The 14151-nt window shown below is 47.6% G+C and overlaps 28 non-coding genes across 28 annotated transcripts; all 28 read right to left on the reverse strand.

Moving 5' to 3' along the window:
• Positions 1-125: 125 nt before the first annotated feature.
• On the reverse strand, positions 126-197 carry Trnat-agu (transfer RNA threonine (anticodon AGU)). Its single transcript has one exon. It is a non-coding gene; the product is annotated as a tRNA-Thr (tRNA).
• Positions 198-518: 321 nt separating this feature from the next.
• Positions 519-591, reverse strand: Trnak-cuu (transfer RNA lysine (anticodon CUU)). The gene has a single exon. It is a non-coding gene; the product is annotated as a tRNA-Lys (tRNA).
• Positions 592-1031: 440 nt separating this feature from the next.
• On the reverse strand, positions 1032-1104 carry Trnar-ucg (transfer RNA arginine (anticodon UCG)). The gene has a single exon. It is a non-coding gene; the product is annotated as a tRNA-Arg (tRNA).
• Positions 1105-1667: 563 nt separating this feature from the next.
• Positions 1668-1739, reverse strand: Trnat-agu (transfer RNA threonine (anticodon AGU)). The gene has a single exon. It is a non-coding gene; the product is annotated as a tRNA-Thr (tRNA).
• Positions 1740-2060: 321 nt separating this feature from the next.
• Positions 2061-2133, reverse strand: Trnak-cuu (transfer RNA lysine (anticodon CUU)). The gene has a single exon. It is a non-coding gene; the product is annotated as a tRNA-Lys (tRNA).
• A 440-nt stretch (positions 2134-2573) lies between these two features.
• Trnar-ucg (transfer RNA arginine (anticodon UCG)) lies at positions 2574-2646 on the reverse strand. The gene has a single exon. It is a non-coding gene; the product is annotated as a tRNA-Arg (tRNA).
• A 560-nt stretch (positions 2647-3206) lies between these two features.
• Trnat-agu (transfer RNA threonine (anticodon AGU)) lies at positions 3207-3278 on the reverse strand. The gene has a single exon. It is a non-coding gene; the product is annotated as a tRNA-Thr (tRNA).
• A 321-nt stretch (positions 3279-3599) lies between these two features.
• Positions 3600-3672, reverse strand: Trnak-cuu (transfer RNA lysine (anticodon CUU)). Its single transcript has one exon. It is a non-coding gene; the product is annotated as a tRNA-Lys (tRNA).
• A 440-nt stretch (positions 3673-4112) lies between these two features.
• Trnar-ucg (transfer RNA arginine (anticodon UCG)) lies at positions 4113-4185 on the reverse strand. The gene has a single exon. It is a non-coding gene; the product is annotated as a tRNA-Arg (tRNA).
• Positions 4186-4745: 560 nt separating this feature from the next.
• Trnat-agu (transfer RNA threonine (anticodon AGU)) lies at positions 4746-4817 on the reverse strand. Its single transcript has one exon. It is a non-coding gene; the product is annotated as a tRNA-Thr (tRNA).
• Positions 4818-5138: 321 nt separating this feature from the next.
• Positions 5139-5211, reverse strand: Trnak-cuu (transfer RNA lysine (anticodon CUU)). Its single transcript has one exon. It is a non-coding gene; the product is annotated as a tRNA-Lys (tRNA).
• A 440-nt stretch (positions 5212-5651) lies between these two features.
• On the reverse strand, positions 5652-5724 carry Trnar-ucg (transfer RNA arginine (anticodon UCG)). The gene has a single exon. It is a non-coding gene; the product is annotated as a tRNA-Arg (tRNA).
• Positions 5725-6278: 554 nt separating this feature from the next.
• Positions 6279-6350, reverse strand: Trnat-agu (transfer RNA threonine (anticodon AGU)). The gene has a single exon. It is a non-coding gene; the product is annotated as a tRNA-Thr (tRNA).
• Positions 6351-6671: 321 nt separating this feature from the next.
• Trnak-cuu (transfer RNA lysine (anticodon CUU)) lies at positions 6672-6744 on the reverse strand. Its single transcript has one exon. It is a non-coding gene; the product is annotated as a tRNA-Lys (tRNA).
• A 440-nt stretch (positions 6745-7184) lies between these two features.
• Positions 7185-7257, reverse strand: Trnar-ucg (transfer RNA arginine (anticodon UCG)). Its single transcript has one exon. It is a non-coding gene; the product is annotated as a tRNA-Arg (tRNA).
• Positions 7258-7805: 548 nt separating this feature from the next.
• Trnat-agu (transfer RNA threonine (anticodon AGU)) lies at positions 7806-7877 on the reverse strand. Its single transcript has one exon. It is a non-coding gene; the product is annotated as a tRNA-Thr (tRNA).
• A 321-nt stretch (positions 7878-8198) lies between these two features.
• Trnak-cuu (transfer RNA lysine (anticodon CUU)) lies at positions 8199-8271 on the reverse strand. The gene has a single exon. It is a non-coding gene; the product is annotated as a tRNA-Lys (tRNA).
• A 440-nt stretch (positions 8272-8711) lies between these two features.
• Trnar-ucg (transfer RNA arginine (anticodon UCG)) lies at positions 8712-8784 on the reverse strand. The gene has a single exon. It is a non-coding gene; the product is annotated as a tRNA-Arg (tRNA).
• Positions 8785-9341: 557 nt separating this feature from the next.
• On the reverse strand, positions 9342-9413 carry Trnat-agu (transfer RNA threonine (anticodon AGU)). The gene has a single exon. It is a non-coding gene; the product is annotated as a tRNA-Thr (tRNA).
• A 321-nt stretch (positions 9414-9734) lies between these two features.
• Trnak-cuu (transfer RNA lysine (anticodon CUU)) lies at positions 9735-9807 on the reverse strand. The gene has a single exon. It is a non-coding gene; the product is annotated as a tRNA-Lys (tRNA).
• Positions 9808-10247: 440 nt separating this feature from the next.
• Positions 10248-10320, reverse strand: Trnar-ucg (transfer RNA arginine (anticodon UCG)). The gene has a single exon. It is a non-coding gene; the product is annotated as a tRNA-Arg (tRNA).
• Positions 10321-10868: 548 nt separating this feature from the next.
• Positions 10869-10940, reverse strand: Trnat-agu (transfer RNA threonine (anticodon AGU)). The gene has a single exon. It is a non-coding gene; the product is annotated as a tRNA-Thr (tRNA).
• Positions 10941-11261: 321 nt separating this feature from the next.
• Positions 11262-11334, reverse strand: Trnak-cuu (transfer RNA lysine (anticodon CUU)). Its single transcript has one exon. It is a non-coding gene; the product is annotated as a tRNA-Lys (tRNA).
• A 440-nt stretch (positions 11335-11774) lies between these two features.
• Trnar-ucg (transfer RNA arginine (anticodon UCG)) lies at positions 11775-11847 on the reverse strand. Its single transcript has one exon. It is a non-coding gene; the product is annotated as a tRNA-Arg (tRNA).
• Positions 11848-12404: 557 nt separating this feature from the next.
• Positions 12405-12476, reverse strand: Trnat-agu (transfer RNA threonine (anticodon AGU)). Its single transcript has one exon. It is a non-coding gene; the product is annotated as a tRNA-Thr (tRNA).
• A 321-nt stretch (positions 12477-12797) lies between these two features.
• Positions 12798-12870, reverse strand: Trnak-cuu (transfer RNA lysine (anticodon CUU)). Its single transcript has one exon. It is a non-coding gene; the product is annotated as a tRNA-Lys (tRNA).
• Positions 12871-13310: 440 nt separating this feature from the next.
• On the reverse strand, positions 13311-13383 carry Trnar-ucg (transfer RNA arginine (anticodon UCG)). The gene has a single exon. It is a non-coding gene; the product is annotated as a tRNA-Arg (tRNA).
• Positions 13384-13943: 560 nt separating this feature from the next.
• Trnat-agu (transfer RNA threonine (anticodon AGU)) lies at positions 13944-14015 on the reverse strand. The gene has a single exon. It is a non-coding gene; the product is annotated as a tRNA-Thr (tRNA).
• Between the last annotated feature and the right edge of the window lie 136 nt (positions 14016-14151).

Raw genomic sequence — 14151 nt, forward strand, 5'->3', positions numbered from 1 at the left:
AGCACCATTCACACTATTCATTTGCGAGAGCATTTCTTAAATACCGCACCCATTCATAATTTTTTTTATCCTTGACCGCTTTTTTCGAAAGGGCCACGGTGGGAGGGGCTGTTACAAAATTCATTTGCCTCCTGTGAGGATCGAACTCACGACCTCTGGTTTACTAGACCAGCGCTCTGCCACTGAGCTAAGGAGGCGCCTCCTAGCGCCCTTTTCGGGTACTTTGTTCTTACAGAGTAGTGAATCGGAGCCCTTCAGCTCGAAACGCACCGCATGAGCGACCATTATTTGCATTTAGTTAGCACAGCTGCTGCTTTCCTACACATCTCACACTATATCGATGTACAACTAAAATTCCAAAACAACACATTTATTTCATTTCAGAGTCACTTTCAGCTTCAAATACCGTTCCTCTGATATTCATACGAAGCTAGGCATCGTCGTAACCCGTTACGTTCATTACGCAAGGCTCACGAGAGGGGCGCATGTTGGATCCGCGTAGACACAAAATTTTGCGCCGCCCAGCGTGGGGCTCGAACCCACGACCCTGAGATTAAGAGTCTCATGCTCTACCGACTGAGCTAGCCGGGCTGCACGCAACGCGTTACGAGCCATACAATACTGATTTGACCTGCGACCATCTATTGAAGATTCTTTTGACTACAACTTATTTCCTGCTGCCACAAATCAGCTACAATCCTATTCAATGAAAAATTGTCTCCGAAAGGCATCAAATCTGCTTGAAATGATACGTGGCTATCAGCACCATTATTCAACACACATGCTCGACAGTGCGCAGACGCCTGTGGCGTAGCCCTTGGCTCCTGAATCAGATGCAGTAGTTCCAACAAAAACTCTCCTGAACGGCACTGTGCCGAAAACTTCGCTACAGATCACCCTTGTCTTGCTTGTGCTTCTGGTAGACGCCGGTTTTGCAGCCAGGAAGCGGACAGCAGCAACTTCCAACTAGTTTTAGAGTACTCAAACAACACAGTAAAACAGCATGCATCTTTTGCAGAACAGGAAAAACTCGACCGTGACAGGATTCGAACCTGCAATCTTCGGATCCGAAGTCCGACGCCTTATCCATTAGGCCACACGGTCACTGGTGCAGTATACTTCTCCACACACACTTCATTTTCGCCATTTGTACACTTGGCAGAATGAATTTCCCATCTTTGACGCAGTTCTCCATCTCAAATTTCAGTACTAAAAGTACGACGCTACTTCTTGCTGTGTCCCATCGCAAGTTACATTCAAGCCCTTATGACGCTGATCAAACAAGAGGTGGCAAATCAGCTTCAATCGCTTAGTGCCATCTCAGTCGCTTGCAGAAGGTACCTCACCCTATGTGATACAATGGCGAGTTGTCGCTATTACCAAAGCGGCGGCGGCGGCGCCGACGACGACGACGACGACGACGACGACGACAATCGCGAGGGTCTTTATCAGGGGTAGAAAATACATCACAAGAACTAAGTATTTCACGTCGGCATTCTCCGGAGACTGCCAAAAGCTGCAGATTCTGGTGCCCACTTTAATAGCACCATTCACACTATTCATTTGCGAGAGCATTTCTTAAATACCGCACCCATTCATAATTTTTTTTATCCTTGACCGCTTTTTTCGAAAGGGCCACGGTGGGAGGGGCTGTTACAAAATTCATTTGCCTCCTGTGAGGATCGAACTCACGACCTCTGGTTTACTAGACCAGGGCTCTGCCACTGAGCTAAGGAGGCGCCTCCTAGCGCCCTTTTCGGGTACTTTGTTCTTACAGAGTAGTGAATCGGAGCCCTTCAGCTCGAAACGCACCGCATGAGCGACCATTATTTGCATTTAGTTAGCACAGCTGCTGCTTTCCTACACATCTCACACTATATCGATGTACAACTAAAATTCCAAAACAACACATTTATTTCATTTCAGAGTCACTTTCAGCTTCAAATACCGTTCCTCTGATATTCATACGAAGCTAGGCATCGTCGTAACCCGTTACGTTCATTACGCAAGGCTCACGAGAGGGGCGCATGTTGGATCCGCGTAGACACAAAATTTTGCGCCGCCCAGCGTGGGGCTCGAACCCACGACCCTGAGATTAAGAGTCTCATGCTCTACCGACTGAGCTAGCCGGGCTGCACGCAACGCGTTACGAGCCATACAATACTGATTTGACCTGCGACCATCTATTGAAGATTCTTTTGACTACAACTTATTTCCTGCTGCCACAAATCAGCTACAATCCTATTCAATGAAAAATTGTCTCCGAAAGGCATCAAATCTGCTTGAAATGATACGTGGCTATCAGCACCATTATTCAACACACATGCTCGACAGTGCGCAGACGCCTGTGGCGTAGCCCTTGGCTCCTGAATCAGATGCAGTAGTTCCAACAAAAACTCTCCTGAACGGCACTGTGCCGAAAACTTCGCTACAGATCACCCTTGTCTTGCTTGTGCTTCTGGTAGACGCCGGTTTTGCAGCCAGGAAGCGGACAGCAGCAACTTCCAACTAGTTTTAGAGTACTCAAACAACACAGTAAAACAGCATGCATCTTTTGCAGAACAGGAAAAACTCGACCGTGACAGGATTCGAACCTGCAATCTTCGGATCCGAAGTCCGACGCCTCATCCATTAGGCCACACGGTCACTGGTGCAGTATACTTCTCCACACACACTTCATTTTCGCCATTTGTATACTTGGCAGAATGAATTTCTTATCTTTGACGCAGTTCTCCATCTCAAATTTCAGTACTAAAAGTACGACGCTACTTCTTGCTGTGTCCCATCGCAAGTTACATTCAAGCCCTTATGACGCTGATCAAACAAGAGGTGGCAAATCAGCTTCAATCGCTTAGTGCCATCTCAGTCGCTTGCAGAAGGTACCTCACCCTATGTGATACAATGGCGAGTTGTCGCTATTACCAAAGCGGCGGCGGCGGCGCCGACGACGACGACGACGACGACGACGACAATCGCGAGGGTCTTTATCAGGGGTAGAAAATACATCACAAGAACTAAGTATTTCACGTCGGCATTCTCCGGAGACTGCCAAAAGCTGCAGATTCTGGTGCCCACTTTAATAGCACCATTCACACTATTCATTTGCGAGAGCATTTCTTAAATACCGCACCCATTCATAATTTTTTTTATCCTTGACCGCTTTTTTCGAAAGGGCCACGGTGGGAGGGGCTGTTACAAAATTCATTTGCCTCCTGTGAGGATCGAACTCACGACCTCTGGTTTACTAGACCAGCGCTCTGCCGCTGAGCTAAGGAGGCGCCTCCTAGCGCCCTTTTCGGGTACTTTGTTCTTACAGAGTAGTGAATCGGAGCCCTTCAGCTCGAAACGCACCGCATGAGCGACCATTATTTGCATTTAGTTAGCACAGCTGCTGCTTTCCTACACATCTCACACTATATCGATGTACAACTAAAATTCCAAAACAACACATTTATTTCATTTCAGAGTCACTTTCAGCTTCAAATACCGTTCCTCTGATATTCATACGAAGCTAGGCATCGTCGTAACCCGTTACGTTCATTACGCAAGGCTCACGAGAGGGGCGCATGTTGGATCCGCGTAGACACAAAATTTTGCACCGCCCAGCGTGGGGCTCGAACCCACGACCCTGAGATTAAGAGTCTCATGCTCTACCGACTGAGCTAGCCGGGCTGCACGCAACGCGTTACGAGCCATACAATACTGATTTGACCTGCGACCATCTATTGAAGATTCTTTTGACTACAACTTATTTCCTGCTGCCACAAATCAGCTACAATCCTATTCAATGAAAAATTGTCTGCGAAAGGCATCAAATCTGCTTGAAATGATACGTGGCTATCAGCACCATTATTCAACACACATGCTCGACAGTGCGCAGACGCCTGTGGCGTAGCCCTTGGCTCCTGAATCAGATGCAGTAGTTCCAACAAAAACTCTCCTGAACGGCACTGTGCCGAAAACTTCGCTACAGATCACCCTTGTCTTGCTTGTGCTTCTGGTAGACGCCGGTTTTGCAGCCAGGAAGCGGACAGCAGCAACTTCCAACTAGTTTTAGAGTACTCAAACAACACAGTAAAACAGCATGCATCTTTTGCAGAACAGGAAAAACTCGACCGTGACAGGATTCGAACCTGCAATCTTCGGATCCGAAGTCCGACGCCTTATCCATTAGGCCACACGGTCACTGGTGCAGTATACTTCTCCACACACACTTCATTTTCGCCATTTGTACACTTGGCAGAATGAATTTCCCATCTTTGACGTAGTTCTCCATCTCAAATTTCAGTACTAAAAGTACGACGCTACTTCTTGCTGTGTCCCATCGCAAGTTACATTCAAGCCCTTATGACGCTGATCAAACAAGAGGTGGCAAATCAGCTTCAATCGCTTAGTGCCATCTCAGTCGCTTGCAGAAGGTACCTCACCCTATGTGATACAATGGCGAGTTGTCGCTATTACCAAAGCGGCGGCGGCGGCGCCGCCGACGACGACGACGACGACGACGACAATCGCGAGGGTCTTTATCAGGGGTAGAAAATACATCACAAGAACTAAGTATTTCACGTCGGCATTCTCCGGAGACTGCCAAAAGCTGCAGATTCTGGTGCCCACTTTAATAGCACCATTCACACTATTCATTTGCGAGAGCATTTCTTAAATACCGCACCCATTCATAATTTTTTTTATCCTTGACCGCTTTTTTCGAAAGGGCCACGGTGGGAGGGGCTGTTACAAAATTCATTTGCCTCCTGTGAGGATCGAACTCACGACCTCTGGTTTACTAGACCAGGGCTCTGCCACTGAGCTAAGGAGGCGCCTCCTAGCGCCCTTTTCGGGTACTTTGTTCTTACAGAGTAGTGAATCGGAGCCCTTCAGCTCGAAACGCACCGCATGAGCGACCATTATTTGCATTTAGTTAGCACAGCTGCTGCTTTCCTACACATCTCACACTATATCGATGTACAACTAAAATTCCAAAACAACACATTTATTTCATTTCAGAGTCACTTTCAGCTTCAAATACCGTTCCTCTGATATTCATACGAAGCTAGGCATCGTCGTAACCCGTTACGTTCATTACGCAAGGCTCACGAGAGGGGCGCATGTTGGATCCGCGTAGACACAAAATTTTGCGCCGCCCAGCGTGGGGCTCGAACCCACGACCCTGAGATTAAGAGTCTCATGCTCTACCGACTGAGCTAGCCGGGCTGCACGCAACGCGTTACGAGCCATACAATACTGATTTGACCTGCGACCATCTATTGAAGATTCTTTTGACTACAACTTATTTCCTGCTGCCACAAATCAGCTACAATCCTATTCAATGAAAAATTGTCTGCGAAAGGCATCAAATCTGCTTGAAATGATACGTGGCTATCAGCACCATTATTCAACACACATGCTCGACAGTGCGCAGACGCCTGTGGCGTAGCCCTTGGCTCCTGAATCAGATGCAGTAGTTCCAACAAAAACTCTCCTGAACGGCACTGTGCCGAAAACTTCGCTACAGATCACCCTTGTCTTGCTTGTGCTTCTGGTAGACGCCGGTTTTGCAGCCAGGAAGCGGACAGCAGCAACTTCCAACTAGTTTTAGAGTACTCAAACAACACAGTATAACAGCATGCATCTTTTGCAGAACAGGAAAAACTCGACCGTGACAGGATTCGAACCTGCAATCTTCGGATCCGAAGTCCGACGCCTTATCCATTAGGCCACACGGTCACTGGTGCAGTATACTTCTCCACACACACTTCATTTTCGCCATTTGTACACTTGGCAGAATGAATTTCCCATCTTTGACGCAGTTCTCCATCTCAAATTTCAGTACTAAAAGTACGACGCTACTTCTTGCTGTGTCCCATCGCAAGTTACATTCAAGCCCTTATGACGCTGATCAAACAAGAGGTGGCAAATCAGCTTCAATCGCTTAGTGCCATCTCAGTCGCTTGCAGAAGGTACCTCACCCTATGTGATACAATGGCGAGTTGTCGCTATTACCAAAGCGGCGGCGGCGGCGCCGACGACGACGACGACGACGACAATCGCGAGGGTCTTTATCAGGGGTAGAAAATACATCACAAGAACTAAGTATTTCACGTCGGCATTCTCCGGAGACTGCCAAAAGCTGCAGATTCTGGTGCCCACTTTAATAGCACCATTCACACTATTCATTTGCGAGAGCATTTCTTAAATACCGCACCCATTCATAATTTTTTTTATCCTTGACCGCTTTTTTCGAAAGGGCCACGGTGGGAGGGGCTGTTACAAAATTCATTTGCCTCCTGTGAGGATCGAACTCACGACCTCTGGTTTACTAGACCAGCGCTCTGCCACTGAGCTAAGGAGGCGCCTCCTAGCGCCCTTTTCGGGTACTTTGTTCTTACAGAGTAGTGAATCGGAGCCCTTCAGCTCGAAACGCACCGCATGAGCGACCATAATTTGCATTTAGTTAGCACAGCTGCTGCTTTCCTACACATCTCACACTATATCGATGTACAACTAAAATTCCAAAACAACACATTTATTTCATTTCAGAGTCACTTTCAGCTTCAAATACCGTTCCTCTGATATTCATACGAAGCTAGGCATCGTCGTAACCCGTTACGTTCATTACGCAAGGCTCACGAGAGGGGCGCATGTTGGATCCGCGTAGACACAAAATTTTGCGCCGCCCAGCGTGGGGCTCGAACCCACGACCCTGAGATTAAGAGTCTCATGCTCTACCGACTGAGCTAGCCGGGCTGCACGCAACGCGTTACGAGCCATACAATACTGATTTGACCTGCGACCATCTATTGAAGATTCTTTTGACTACAACTTATTTCCTGCTGCCACAAATCAGCTACAATCCTATTCAATGAAAAATTGTCTCCGAAAGGCATCAAATCTGCTTGAAATGATACGTGGCTATCAGCACCATTATTCAACACACATGCTCGACAGTGCGCAGACGCCTGTGGCGTAGCCCTTGGCTCCTGAATCAGATGCAGTAGTTCCAACAAAAACTCTCCTGAACGGCACTGTGCCGAAAACTTCGCTACAGATCACCCTTGTCTTGCTTGTGCTTCTGGTAGACGCCGGTTTTGCAGCCAGGAAGCGGACAGCAGCAACTTCCAACTAGTTTTAGAGTACCCAAACAACACAGTAAAACAGCATGCATCTTTTGCAGAACAGGAAAAACTCGACCGTGACAGGATTCGAACCTGCAATCTTCGGATCCGAAGTCCGACGCCTTATCCATTAGGCCACACGGTCACTGGTGCAGTATACTTCTCCACACACACTTCATTTTCGCCATTTGTACACTTGGCAGAATGAATTTCCCATCTTTGACGCAGTTCTCCATCTCAAATTTCAGTACTAAAAGTACGACGCTACTTCTTGCTGTGTCCCATCGCAAGTTACATTCAAGCCCTTATGACGCTGATCAAACAAGAGGTGGCAAATCAGCTTCAATCGCTTAGTGCCATCTCAGTCGCTTGCAGAAGGTACCTCACCCTATGTGATACAATGGCGAGTTGTCGCTATTACCAAAGCGGCGGCGGCGGCGCCGACGACGACGACGACAATCGCGAGGGTCTTTATCAGGGGTAGAAAATACATCACAAGAACTAAGTATTTCACGTCGGCATTCTCCGGAGACTGCCAAAAGCTGCAGATTCTGGTGCCCACTTTAATAGCACCATTCACACTATTCATTTGCGAGAGCATTTCTTAAATACCGCACCCATTCATAATTTTTTTTATCCTTGACCGCTTTTTTCGAAAGGGCCACGGTGGGAGGGGCTGTTACAAAATTCATTTGCCTCCTGTGAGGATCGAACTCACGACCTCTGGTTTACTAGACCAGCGCTCTGCCACTGAGCTAAGGAGGCGCCTCCTAGCGCCCTTTTCGGGTACTTTGTTCTTACAGAGTAGTGAATCGGAGCCCTTCAGCTCGAAACGCACCGCATGAGCGACCATTATTTGCATTTAGTTAGCACAGCTGCTGCTTTCCTACACATCTCACACTATATCGATGTACAACTAAAATTCCAAAACAACACATTTATTTCATTTCAGAGTCACTTTCAGCTTCAAATACCGTTCCTCTGATATTCATACGAAGCTAGGCATCGTCGTAACCCGTTACGTTCATTACGCAAGGCTCACGAGAGGGGCGCATGTTGGATCCGCGTAGACACAAAATTTTGCGCCGCCCAGCGTGGGGCTCGAACCCACGACCCTGAGATTAAGAGTCTCATGCTCTACCGACTGAGCTAGCCGGGCTGCACGCAACGCGTTACGAGCCATACAATACTGATTTGACCTGCGACCATCTATTGAAGATTCTTTTGACTACAACTTATTTCCTGCTGCCACAAATCAGCTACAATCCTATTCAATGAAAAATTGTCTGCGAAAGGCATCAAATCTGCTTGAAATGATACGTGGCTATCAGCACCATTATTCAACACACATGCTCGACAGTGCGCAGACGCCTGTGGCGTAGCCCTTGGCTCCTGAATCAGATGCAGTAGTTCCAACAAAAACTCTCCTGAACGGCACTGTGCCGAAAACTTCGCTACAGATCACCCTTGTCTTGCTTGTGCTTCTGGTAGACGCCGGTTTTGCAGCCAGGAAGCGGACAGCAGCAACTTCCAACTAGTTTTAGAGTACTCAAACAACACAGTAAAACAGCATGCATCTTTTGCAGAACAGGAAAAACTCGACCGTGACAGGATTCGAACCTGCAATCTTCGGATACGAAGTCCGACGCCTTATCCATTAGGCCACACGGTCACTGGTGCAGTATACTTCTCCACACACACTTCATTTTCGCCATTTGTACACTTGGCAGAATGAATTTCCCATCTTTGACGCAGTTCTCCATCTCAAATTTCAGTACTAAAAGTACGACGCTACTTCTTGCTGTGTCCCATCGCAAGTTACATTCAAGCCCTTATGACGCTGATCAAACAAGAGGTGGCAAATCAGCTTCAATCGCTTAGTGCCATCTCAGTCGCTTGCAGAAGGTACCTCACCCTATGTGATACAATGGCGAGTTGTCGCTATTACCAAAGCGGCGGCGGCGGCGCCGACGACGACGACGACGACGACGACAATCGCGAGGGTCTTTATCAGGGGTAGAAAATACATCACAAGAACTAAGTATTTCACGTCGGCATTCTCCGGAGACTGCCAAAAGCTGCAGATTCTGGTGCCCACTTTAATAGCACCATTCACACTATTCATTTGCGAGAGCATTTCTTAAATACCGCACCCATTCATAATTTTTTTTATCCTTGACCGCTTTTTTCGAAAGGGCCACGGTGGGAGGGGCTGTTACAAAATTCATTTGCCTCCTGTGAGGATCGAACTCACGACCTCTGGTTTACTAGACCAGCGCTCTGCCACTGAGCTAAGGAGGCGCCTCCTAGCGCCCTTTTCGGGTACTTTGTTCTTACAGAGTAGTGAATCGGAGCCCTTCAGCTCGAAACGCACCGCATGAGCGACCATAATTTGCATTTAGTTAGCACAGCTGCTGCTTTCCTACACATCTCACACTATATCGATGTACAACTAAAATTCCAAAACAACACATTTATTTCATTTCAGAGTCACTTTCAGCTTCAAATACCGTTCCTCTGATATTCATACGAAGCTAGGCATCGTCGTAACCCGTTACGTTCATTACGCAAGGCTCACGAGAGGGGCGCATGTTGGATCCGCGTAGACACAAAATTTTGCGCCGCCCAGCGTGGGGCTCGAACCCACGACCCTGAGATTAAGAGTCTCATGCTCTACCGACTGAGCTAGCCGGGCTGCACGCAACGCGTTACGAGCCATACAATACTGATTTGACCTGCGACCATCTATTGAAGATTCTTTTGACTACAACTTATTTCCTGCTGCCACAAATCAGCTACAATCCTATTCAATGAAAAATTGTCTCCGAAAGGCATCAAATCTGCTTGAAATGATACGTGGCTATCAGCACCATTATTCAACACACATGCTCGACAGTGCGCAGACGCCTGTGGCGTAGCCCTTGGCTCCTGAATCAGATGCAGTAGTTCCAACAAAAACTCTCCTGAACGGCACTGTGCCGAAAACTTCGCTACAGATCACCCTTGTCTTGCTTGTGCTTCTGGTAGACGCCGGTTTTGCAGCCAGGAAGCGGACAGCAGCAACTTCCAACTAGTTTTAGAGTACCCAAACAACACAGTAAAACAGCATGCATCTTTTGCAGAACAGGAAAAACTCGACCGTGACAGGATTCGAACCTGCAATCTTCGGATCCGAAGTCCGACGCCTTATCCATTAGGCCACACGGTCACTGGTGCAGTATACTTCTCCACACACACTTCATTTTCGCCATTTGTACACTTGGCAGAATGAATTTCCCATCTTTGACGCAGTTCTCCATCTCAAATTTCAGTACTAAAAGTACGACGCTACTTCTTGCTGTGTCCCATCGCAAGTTACATTCAAGCCCTTATGACGCTGATCAAACAAGAGGTGGCAAATCAGCTTCAATCGCTTAGTGCCATCTCAGTCGCTTGCAGAAGGTACCTCACCCTATGTGATACAATGGCGAGTTGTCGCTATTACCAAAGCGGCGGCGGCGGCGCCGACGACGACGACGACAATCGCGAGGGTCTTTATCAGGGGTAGAAAATACATCACAAGAACTAAGTATTTCACGTCGGCATTCTCCGGAGACTGCCAAAAGCTGCAGATTCTGGTGCCCACTTTAATAGCACCATTCACACTATTCATTTGCGAGAGCATTTCTTAAATACCGCACCCATTCATAATTTTTTTTATCCTTGACCGCTTTTTTCGAAAGGGCCACGGTGGGAGGGGCTGTTACAAAATTCATTTGCCTCCTGTGAGGATCGAACTCACGACCTCTGGTTTACTAGACCAGCGCTCTGCCACTGAGCTAAGGAGGCGCCTCCTAGCGCCCTTTTCGGGTACTTTGTTCTTACAGAGTAGTGAATCGGAGCCCTTCAGCTCGAAACGCACCGCATGAGCGACCATTATTTGCATTTAGTTAGCACAGCTGCTGCTTTCCTACACATCTCACACTATATCGATGTACAACTAAAATTCCAAAACAACACATTTATTTCATTTCAGAGTCACTTTCAGCTTCAAATACCGTTCCTCTGATATTCATACGAAGCTAGGCATCGTCGTAACCCGTTACGTTCATTACGCAAGGCTCACGAGAGGGGCGCATGTTGGATCCGCGTAGACACAAAATTTTGCGCCGCCCAGCGTGGGGCTCGAACCCACGACCCTGAGATTAAGAGTCTCATGCTCTACCGACTGAGCTAGCCGGGCTGCACGCAACGCGTTACGAGCCATACAATACTGATTTGACCTGCGACCATCTATTGAAGATTCTTTTGACTACAACTTATTTCCTGCTGCCACAAATCAGCTACAATCCTATTCAATGAAAAATTGTCTGCGAAAGGCATCAAATCTGCTTGAAATGATACGTGGCTATCAGCACCATTATTCAACACACATGCTCGACAGTGCGCAGACGCCTGTGGCGTAGCCCTTGGCTCCTGAATCAGATGCAGTAGTTCCAACAAAAACTCTCCTGAACGGCACTGTGCCGAAAACTTCGCTACAGATCACCCTTGTCTTGCTTGTGCTTCTGGTAGACGCCGGTTTTGCAGCCAGGAAGCGGACAGCAGCAACTTCCAACTAGTTTTAGAGTACTCAAACAACACAGTAAAACAGCATGCATCTTTTGCAGAACAGGAAAAACTCGACCGTGACAGGATTCGAACCTGCAATCTTCGGATACGAAGTCCGACGCCTTATCCATTAGGCCACACGGTCACTGGTGCAGTATACTTCTCCACACACACTTCATTTTCGCCATTTGTACACTTGGCAGAATGAATTTCCCATCTTTGACGCAGTTCTCCATCTCAAATTTCAGTACTAAAAGTACGACGCTACTTCTTGCTGTGTCCCATCGCAAGTTACATTCAAGCCCTTATGACGCTGATCAAACAAGAGGTGGCAAATCAGCTTCAATCGCTTAGTGCCATCTCAGTCGCTTGCAGAAGGTACCTCACCCTATGTGATACAATGGCGAGTTGTCGCTATTACCAAAGCGGCGGCGGCGGCGCCGACGACGACGACGACGACGACGACAATCGCGAGGGTCTTTATCAGGGGTAGAAAATACATCACAAGAACTAAGTATTTCACGTCGGCATTCTCCGGAGACTGCCAAAAGCTGCAGATTCTGGTGCCCACTTTAATAGCACCATTCACACTATTCATTTGCGAGAGCATTTCTTAAATACCGCACCCATTCATAATTTTTTTTATCCTTGACCGCTTTTTTCGAAAGGGCCACGGTGGGAGGGGCTGTTACAAAATTCATTTGCCTCCTGTGAGGATCGAACTCACGACCTCTGGTTTACTAGACCAGCGCTCTGCCACTGAGCTAAGGAGGCGCCTCCTAGCGCCCTTTTCGGGTACTTTGTTCTTACAGAGTAGTGAATCGGAGCCCTTCAGCTCGAAACGCACCGCATGAGCGACCATAATTTGCATTTAGTTAGCACAGCTGCTGCTTTCCTACACATCTCACACTATATCGATGTACAACTAAAATTCCAAAACAACACATTTATTTCATTTCAGAGTCACTTTCAGCTTCAAATACCGTTCCTCTGATATTCATACGAAGCTAGGCATCGTCGTAACCCGTTACGTTCATTACGCAAGGCTCACGAGAGGGGCGCATGTTGGATCCGCGTAGACACAAAATTTTGCGCCGCCCAGCGTGGGGCTCGAACCCACGACCCTGAGATTAAGAGTCTCATGTTCTACCGACTGAGCTAGCCGGGCTGCACGCAACGCGTTACGAGCCATACAATACTGATTTGACCTGCGACCATCTATTGAAGATTCTTTTGACTACAACTTATTTCCTGCTGCCACAAATCAGCTACAATCCTATTCAATGAAAAATTGTCTGCGAAAGGCATCAAATCTGCTTGAAATGATACGTGGCTATCAGCACCATTATTCAACACACATGCTCGACAGTGCGCAGACGCCTGTGGCGTAGCCCTTGGCTCCTGAATCAGATGCAGTAGTTCCAACAAAAACTCTCCTGAACGGCACTGTGCCGAAAACTTCGCTACAGATCACCCTTGTCTTGCTTGTGCTTCTGGTAGACGCCGGTTTTGCAGCCAGGAAGCGGACAGCAGCAACTTCCAACTAGTTTTAGAGTACTCAAACAACACAGTAAAACAGCATGCATCTTTTGCAGAACAGGAAAAACTCGACCGTGACAGGATTCGAACCTGCAATCTTCGGATCCGAAGTCCGACGCCTTATCCATTAGGCCACACGGTCACTGGTGCAGTATACTTCTCCACACACACTTCATTTTCGCCATTTGTACACTTGGCAGAATGAATTTCCCATCTTTGACGCAGTTCTCCATCTCAAATTTCAGTACTAAAAGTACGACGCTACTTCTTGCTGTGTCCCATCGCAAGTTACATTCAAGCCCTTATGACGCTGATCAAACAAGAGGTGGCAAATCAGCTTCAATCGCTTAGTGCCATCTCAGTCGCTTGCAGAAGGTACCTCACCCTATGTGATACAATGGCGAGTTGTCGCTATTACCAAAGCGGCGGCGGCGGCGCCGACGACGACGACGACGACGACGACGACAATCGCGAGGGTCTTTATCAGGGGTAGAAAATACATCACAAGAACTAAGTATTTCACGTCGGCATTCTCCGGAGACTGCCAAAAGCTGCAGATTCTGGTGCCCACTTTAATAGCACCATTCACACTATTCATTTGCGAGAGCATTTCTTAAATACCGCACCCATTCATAATTTTTTTTATCCTTGACCGCTTTTTTCGAAAGGGCCACGGTGGGAGGGGCTGTTACAAAATTCATTTGCCTCCTGTGAGGATCGAACTCACGACCTCTGGTTTACTAGACCAGCGCTCTGCCACTGAGCTAAGGAGGCGCCTCCTAGCGCCATTTTCGGGTACTTTGTTCTTACAGAGTAGTGAATCGGAGCCCTTCAGCTCGAAACGCACCGCATGAGCGACCATTATTTGCATTTAGTTAGCACAGCTGCTGCTTTCCTACACATCTCACAC

The sequence above is a fragment of the Schistocerca cancellata genome, unplaced genomic scaffold (assembly GCF_023864275.1).
Source record: "Schistocerca cancellata isolate TAMUIC-IGC-003103 unplaced genomic scaffold, iqSchCanc2.1 HiC_scaffold_1109, whole genome shotgun sequence".
NCBI classification, from domain to species: domain Eukaryota; kingdom Metazoa; phylum Arthropoda; class Insecta; order Orthoptera; family Acrididae; genus Schistocerca; species Schistocerca cancellata.